General features: G+C 28.4%; 1 pseudogene; it reads right to left on the bottom strand.

The window, feature by feature from the left end:
* Positions 1-766: 766 nt before the first annotated feature.
* LOC142550382 (small nucleolar RNA R71) lies at positions 767-878 on the bottom strand (annotated as a pseudogene).
* Positions 879-7,330: the final 6,452 nt, after the last annotated feature.

The raw sequence follows: 7,330 nt of genomic DNA, 5'->3' as shown, positions 1-7,330 counted from the left end.
AATATTACATAAACCAAGAATAAATCCTCAAGCCTTGACAAAGTTTATAATTTGTAAACTTAATTCTTGCATTGGGTAATCTATAAATTAATAAATTTAAATTCAAAATAACCTCTCTATGGATCGATCTCGTACTTACGAATTATATTATTTGCAGACAACCTACACTTGGGTGAATTATTATTTAAGTAGTAGCAAGTTTTTGGCGCCGTTGCCGGGGAGGTAAAAATTAAGTTTATATTTGTTAATTATGTTTTATTTATAAGTATTGTGTTGTTTTTTTTTTTTTGTATGAGTATTTGGAGTCGAAAAAAAGTGGTAGACTTATTCGAATATCTGAAAATAATTTAAACATGGATGATAATTCAAATAATCAAGATAATAATAATAATAATAATCAAGAACATGATCAATTAAGAACACTTAGGCACCATATGAACCCTATTAGAACTAGTGCCCCATCTTGTTTAGTTTTTCCTCCTGATGCATCTAATTTCAACTTCAAACCTCAAATTATTCAACTTTTACCAAATTTTCATGGTTTAGATTATGAAAATCCATATTTGCATCTAAGAGAATTTGAGAAAGTTTGTAACACTTATAATGATCAAAATTGTAGCATGGATATAGTTCGATTAAAGCTTTTCCCTTTTTCTTTAAAAGATAAAGCTAAAACATGGCTACAAAATTTAAGATCAAGTTCAATAAGATCATGGGAAGAAATGCAACAACAATTTCTCAAAAAGTTTTTCCCTTCCCATAGAACAAACTCTTTTAGAAGACAAATTACAACTTTTTTCTCAAAAACAAGGAGAAACGTTTTATCAATGTTGGGATAGATATAAAGAATTACTTAATACATGCCCACATCATGGTTTTGAAACATGGAGAATAGTTTCTCACTTTTATGAAGGTCTAATACCTAAAGATAGGCAAATGATAGAATTCATGTGTAATGGAACTTTTGAAGATAAAAACCCAAATGAAGCTATGGAATATTTGGATTCATTAGCAGAAAATGCTCAAAATTGGGATAATATAGGCACAATAGAACCACCAACAACTAAAAACAATAATTCAACAAATGGGGGATGGTATCTATAATCTTAAAGATGATATAGATATTCAAGCTAAACTTGCATCTTTAGCAAGAAAAATTGAGTCATTAGAAATGAAAAAGAGTGGTCAATTAAAAAGTATTAAAGAAATTTTTTGTCATATATGTGATACACAAGATCATGCTACAAAAGATTGTCCGACATTACCTTCATTTAAAGAATGTCTCCATGAACAAGCAAATTATGTTAACAATTATAAAAAACCAATACTAGATCCTTTTTCACCATCATATAATCCTGGATGGAAAAATCATCCTAATTTTAGTCGGAGGAATGATAATAATGCACAACCGTCACAACAATATTTTCAAAATAACCAAAATCATCAAGGTTATATTCCTTATGTTACACCTCCAAGAAAAAACTTTGAAGACGTAATTCATGCATTTATCCAAAAGCAAGAGTCTATCAATATTCAAAACAGTCAATCTATGAGTGATTTGAAAGAAACTCTTGCAAAATTTGCATCTGCACTTAATATTCATGAAAAAGGAAATTTCCATCTCAACCTCAACCTAATCCTAAAAATCAAAATCAAGAATTAAAAAATAAAAAAATTGATCAAATAAAATCTGTTATTACCCTTAGAAGTGGTAAAATAGTTAATGATCCATATAGTAATGAAAACAAGGATCATTTAAAATCAAAGAGTAAGGATGATAATCTTGATACTTTTGAGAATGATGATACCTTAAAATTTAAGAATAATATGGTGAAGGATAAATCATTTGAAATAGTAAATAAGTCAAATAAACCTCCACCATTTCCTCATGCATTAACAAATCATAAAAAACAAAAAAGTGATTCTGATATCTATGAAGTTTTTAAACAAGTGAAGATAAATATTCCATTATTAGATGCTATTAAACAAGTACCTTCTTATGCAAAATTTTTAAAAGACTTATGTACTGTAAAGAGAAAATTGCATGTGAAGAAAAAAGCATTCTTGGCTGAACAAGTAAGTTCTATTCTTCAAAATAATTCTAGTTTAAAATATAAAGATCCTGCTTGTCCAAAAATTTCATGTATTATTGGAGAAAATAAAATTAAAAAAGCTTTGTTGGATTTGGGAGCAAGTGTGAATTTACTTCCTTATTCAGTTTATTAAAAACTTAATTTAGGAGAATTAAAACCCACTTCTGTTACTCTCTTACTGGCGGATAGGTCAATCAAAATACCTAGATGTATTGTAGAAGATGTGTTGGTTCAAGTTGATAAATTCATATATCCTGTAGATTTTATTGTTTTGGATACACAACCAATAGAAGTACATAATGAAATTCCAGTAATATTGGGACGACCATTTCTAGCAACTTCAAATGCTTTAATAAATTGTCGAAATGGCATAATGAAATTGTCTTTTGGAAATATGACTCTAGAACTTAATGTGTTCAACCAAGTATTAATGAAAACGAATATGATACCAATTGTGGAAGAAAATATACAAGAAGAAAACTTAAATCAACAATCTGAAGTTTTTTCAATAGAAAGTTTTGAGTCTAAAAATAATTTTAAAGAAGATGATAATACAAAACTTGAATTAAAAGTTTTACCATTAGAATTGAAATATGTATTTCTTGGTGAAAATAAAATATTTCCTATTGTAATTTCTTCCACTCTTTTGCCAAATCAAGAAGAAGATTTGATTAAATTACTTAAAAAATATAAAAATGCAATTGGATGGACTTTGAAAGATATAAAATGTATGAATTCTTTAATTTGTACACATAAAATTCACTTGGAAGAAAATGCTAAAACATATCAACAACCACAAAGAAGGTTAAATCCACATATGAAGGAAGTTGTTAAGAATGAAGTATTAAAACTATTAGACGCTGGAATTATCTATCCAATTTCAGATAGTAAATGGGTAAGTCCAACACAAGTAGTACCTAAAAAGTCCGGCATCACTGTTATAAAAAATGAAAAGGGAGAGTTATTACAAGCTAGGATTCCATCTAGTTGGCGTATGTGTATTGATTATAGAAAATTAAATGATGCAACTAGAAAAGATCATTTCCCACTACCATTTTTAGATCAAATTCTAGAAAAAATAGCAGGAAATTCTTATTACTGTTTTCTTGATGGGTATTCGGGGTATTATCAAATACCTATATCATTAGAAGATCAAGAAAAAACTACTTTTACTTGTCCTTTCGGAACTTTTGCATTTAAAAGAATGCCATTTGGTTTATGTAATGCTCCGGCTACTTTTCAAAGATGCATGTTAAGTATTTTCAGTGATATGATTGGAGAATATGCAGAAGTTTTTATGGATGATATAACTGTTTTTGGAAACTCATTTTAAAATTGTCTTAAAAATCTAGAAGAAGTATTAAAAAGATGTGAAGAAAAAAATCTTGTTTTTAATTGGGAAAAATGTCATTATATGGTTAAATCTGGGATTGTTTTAGGACATGTGATATCTGAAAAAGGAATTGAAGTTGATAAAGCCAAAGTTGATGTTATTGCTAATTTAACATCACCAAAAACGGTCAAAGAAGTTCGATCATTCTTGGGTCATGCAGGATTTTACAGAAGGTTTATAAAAAATTTCAGCATAATATCTAAACCAATTTCAAATCTTTTAACAAAAGATACACAATTTGAATGGACTCAGAAATGTGAAAATGCTTTTAAAAAAATTATTAATCTTTTAGTTACATCACCTATTTTACAACCTCCAGATTGGTCTTTACCATTTGAATTAATGTGTGATGCAAGTGATTATGCTATAGGAGCTGTGTTAGGACAAAGAAAAGAAGGAAAACCTTATGCAATCTATTATGCTAGTAGAACCTTAAATAGTGCCCAAATAAATTATTCAACTACTGAATAAGAATTACTTTCAGTAGTATTTGCATTAGATAAGTTTTGATCTTATTTAATTGGTTCTACTACTATTGTTTACACCAATCATTTTGCCATAAAATATTTATCAAATAAACAAGATGCTAAGCCAAGATTAATACGGTGGATTTTATTGTTACAAGAATTTGATATTATAATTAAAGATAAAAAAAGAAAAGAAAATGTTGTAGCCGATCATTTATCTAGAATAATGACTGAATCATCTCATAATGAAATACCAATAAATGAAAATTTTCCAGATGATTAGTTGTTTTATGCTACTATTATGCCCTGGTTTGCTAACATTGTAAATTTTCTTGTGACAAATAAAATGCATTCTCATTGGAATTCACAGGATAAGAATAAATTCTTGATAGAAGTTAAAAAATTTTATTGGGATGATCCTTACTTATTTAAGTATTGTCCTGACCAAATTTTTCGACGATGCATACCCGACAATGAAGTAAGTAATGTTATTAAATTTTGTCATTCTGAAGCATGTGGAGGTCATTTTTCATCCAATAAAACAGCTACAAAAATCTTACAATGTGGATTTTATTGGCCGTCTTTATTCAAAGATACGCATTTATTTTGCAAATCTTGTGAAAACTGTCAGAAGATGGGATCAATTTCAAAACGAAACATGATGCCTTTAAATCCAATCATAATTATTGAAATATTTGATAGTTGGGGGATAGATTTTATGGGTCCATTTCCATTATCTTTTGGATATAAGTACATTTTAGTCGCTGTTGATTATGTTTCAAAATGGATTGAAGCAATTGCATGTAGAACTAATTATCATAAAGTTATAAAATTTTTTTAAAAAAATATTTTTAGCCGATTTGAAATACCTAGAGCAATAATTAGTGATGGGGGAAGTCATTTTATAAATAAATCATTTTCCTCTATGTTAAGAAAATATGGCATTACACATAAAGTTTCTACCCCATATCATCCTCAAAGTAATGGTCAAGTTGAACTTGCAAATAGAGAAATAAAACAAATTTTAGAAAAAAAACAGTTAATCCAAATCGAAAAGATTGGTCTGTAAGATTAACTGATGCATTATGGGCATATAGAACTGCATTTAAAATATCATTAGGGATGTCACCATGTAGGTTAGTTTTTGGTAAGCATTGTCATTTACCGGTTGAACTTGAACATAAAGCTTATTGGGCAATTAAAGCATTTAATATTAATTTAGATGATGCATCTAAATTAATAAAATTGCAAATAAATGAACTTGAAGAATTAAGAAATGATGCATATGAAAATTCAAAGATTTATAAAGATAAAACTAAAGCCTTTCATGATAAAAATATTATGAGAAAGTCATTTGAAATTGGACAAAAAGTTTTGCTTTATAATTCTCGTTTGCATTTATTTTCAGGTAAACTAAGATCGAGGTGGTCAGGACCATTTATAGTCAAATTTGTTTATCCTCATGGTGCTGTTGATATTGAAAATCCTAAAAATAATGACGTGTTCAAAGTTAATAGGCAAAGACTTAAGCCTTTTATAGAAAATGAAATTCTTAATAATGAGTTTATGCCTTTATATGATCCACAATAGTTGTTTGATATTTTCATTTTGTTTTGCAGATTCTAGTTCATTTCCCGGTTAAGTGGCGGATAACGGTACTCCGTGACTGTTTAAGTCGGTTTCTTCAGTTTTCCCAAAATAATTGAAATATATAGTAATAATAATAATAATTTTTAGTTCAATGTCGAGTAAGGTGTCAGTAAAATGCACATGAGACGCATTAGTTAATAATTATTGGAAAATCACAATACACTAGATTTTAATATTCATTATATTCAAAATACAGACTAAAAGAAAAATTAGTTTTTCATATGTACCAATTTATATATATATTTTGATCAATTAGATAATTTTCTAGAGGTTCTTGATACGCATTCTAGTGGGTACGTGCAAAATGAACTTCTTAAACTATGGTGGCAATTTCAACAGGAGGAATATCAATATGGACGGTGGAATCAGCCTTACAAAGATCCTACTGTAGTAACGCATATCTATTTAGATAAGTAAATATATATACACAATTTCGTCTTGGGAATCTGACGTTAAAAGACCATGTTTGCCAATTTATAAGAAAATTGGATGGGAAGCATATCCTCGACTCATAGAAGGCGTTGAAACCGTTACTGAACGTAAAATCAGAGGAAGATGTGAACCACAATCACAACTACGCTGTATATATTTGTTTTAATTTTGTCATTTTTATTTTCTTTTAATAATAATAATTTCCTGTTCAAATATTGACTTTTGGCATGTTACGCTTATAAATTCATATGCTATGATCAGAAAACATATTTCTCAACATGTCAACGTCCACGGTAAGTAAAATCAAAAATATTTGTGTATTTTGTGGATCTAGTGCAGGAAAAGATTTAATTTATGAAGAAGTAGCAGAAAATCTTGGAATAACACTTGCTAAAAGAAAGATTCATTTGGTATATGGTGGTGGTGAAGTTGGCCTCATAGGAAAAGTTGCAAAAGCTGCGCATGCAGGTGGAAGTGAAGTTTTAGGCATTATTCCGATTACCTTAGCCAATCTTACATGACCAATAATAGGAGAAGAAATGAAAGTGGACAACATGTATGAACGAATCACTCAAATGATTGAACATTCAGATGCTTTCATTGCTTTGCCAGGAGGTTTCGGTACTTTGAAAGAAATATTTCATACTGTTTGTTGGGCACAATTAAACATCCACAATAAGCCAATTTGTTTGTTAAATGTTAACAATTATTATGATAAACTGTTATCGTTTCTTGATGATGTTGTGGAACAAGGATTTATTTCATTAGTTTCGCGAAGGATGTTAGTTTCTGCTACATGTGAAGGTGAACTTATTGATTTACTGCAAGGATTTAGTCATTAACCAGATCCATCCTTATCTCAACTTAATTGGCCAACATCCAAGAGTAAGAAAAGAAAATTCATGTGATGCTAAACTTGTGATTCAACGGTATGTTTTAATGTTTTTCTTTAAGGTATGAATAATTTCTTCTTCTCCTCTTAGTTTTTTTATATAAAAAATTAAAATATATACTTATATATAGTAATAATAATAATAATTTTTAGTTCAATGTCGAGTAAGGCGTCAGTAAAATGCACCTGAGACGCATTAGTTAATAATTATTGGAAAATCACAATACACTAGATTTTAATATTTATTATATTCAAAATACAGACTAAAAGAAAAATTAGTTTTTCATATGTACCAATTTATATATATTTTTTGATCAATTAATATAAAATATATAATAGATGTGTTCATATATATATATATATAATTGTATGTGTTTTCAAATATAATAATTTCTAAAATTTT

Source organism: Primulina tabacum, chromosome 6, assembly GCF_025594145.1.
Source record: "Primulina tabacum isolate GXHZ01 chromosome 6, ASM2559414v2, whole genome shotgun sequence".
NCBI classification, from domain to species: Eukaryota; Viridiplantae; Streptophyta; class Magnoliopsida; order Lamiales; family Gesneriaceae; genus Primulina; species Primulina tabacum.
The sequence above is the reverse complement of the archived record's forward strand: the minus strand, read 5'-3'. Positions and strand labels throughout refer to the sequence as shown.